The sequence below is a fragment of the Orycteropus afer genome, unplaced genomic scaffold (assembly GCF_000298275.1).
Source record: "Orycteropus afer afer isolate SDZICR_OR568_19922 unplaced genomic scaffold, OryAfe1.0 scaffold01210, whole genome shotgun sequence".
Taxonomy (NCBI): Eukaryota; Metazoa; Chordata; class Mammalia; order Tubulidentata; family Orycteropodidae; genus Orycteropus; species Orycteropus afer.
Genome location: NW_006922797.1, coordinates 17,633 through 19,144, shown reverse-complemented (window position 1 = coordinate 19,144; position 1,512 = coordinate 17,633).

Here is a 1,512-nt window from a genome sequence, read left to right as displayed (position 1 = left end):
AACAATATCTTAAGATTAGCCTTTTTATTTTCATATGCCTTTACCTTTTCTGCAAATCTCTGCTCTTTTTTATTTACTTACACATTTTTTCCTCATGTATGACTTTGAATAGATGTCTAGTGTCATTTATTTATTTTTCTGTACCAGGAATTAGTTAATGTACTTTACTCATATTGAATCATAATTTTTACAGCAAGATGGTTGAACAAACTTATAAAATATTTACATCAGTTCTGTATTATCAATTTTTGTTCATTATTTAGACAACTGAACTTACCAAAGGAAATGAGTCTGACAATAGTTGAGATAAAAGCACACTAATGATATCATTCTCTTTAGAACTGCTCATACTGAGCATTAATCTAACAAGAATTTTAAGATAGTGTATGGTTTGTGTCCCTTCAATTTCCACCCAACCTGACAAGTATACAGTATACCAATGATATTAAAACATAATGTAGAGAGAGATCAGAAAAATGCTTAGAAGATGGCTCCTTAGGTGTGCAATAATGGGGAAAAAAACTTGAAAAGCACTAGGCTCTAAAACATTCCTTTTCCCTTGGCTTGGATTAAGAGTTGTTCCTGAATTATATGACTTGATCGTTCTCCTGAATGATGTCAACTCTGTTTAAGTAGTTCTGGAAAAACTATCAATTTGTTCTGGCCTTTCACTTTGCAATAAAGAAGATAAAAAAGAGACTCATATATGCTGTCTAATCTGCCCCTGGGTACTTATCTCTAAAGTAGTGGCCACGAGACTAGAAAGTGTCCTGTTTTGGCTCTCTGGAGAGTCATATTCTAATTACAAATGACACAGACAGAGAAGATTTGTTGCCATCGTTGTAGGAAAGGAATCAGCATTTTCTGCAGAGACTGGAACCATGCTGTATCTCTACAAGACCCCACAGTTACATAGGGTTTGAATTCTTGCAGGAAAATATCTGGTCATTCGCAATGCCATTCCCTTCCATATGACTAAGGGAAAGTAAAGAGCAGGGTTTTTGTATCCCTTGACATATATATACACAAATCCCAGGGAATTTTTCAAATTGTTAGATCATTATATGTGCCAAAAAGGAAGATGGAGCAGAAGAAGCAGTGCATTATATCCTTTGACGTTCAGCCCAGATTACAACTCAGGGCCAATACATCCATCTCAGCAGCTGGGGCTATTGGCTGCTGACAATGCACAGCTGTGTGTCTCAAAAGAAATGCCCACAACAGAGTTAACCCCCATCCCCATTCCAGGATAAACCCTTCTCAGGCCATATCAGAGACAAATGACTGGCTGATGTGAGATACAGAGGCCTGGCCCTCTAGTCTCAGTTTGGGACACTAATGATGCACCAACAATCAGCTCTCTGCTGATAATTGCAGTTGCAATTATCTTGTGATTCAGCTCCTCCTTCTGCTTAATATATTTTTTAAAAATTAATAATACTTAATTTTTTTTGGTGAAAATGTATACAGCAAGTTAGGTACACACTTGAAAATTTCCACACAAGCTGATTA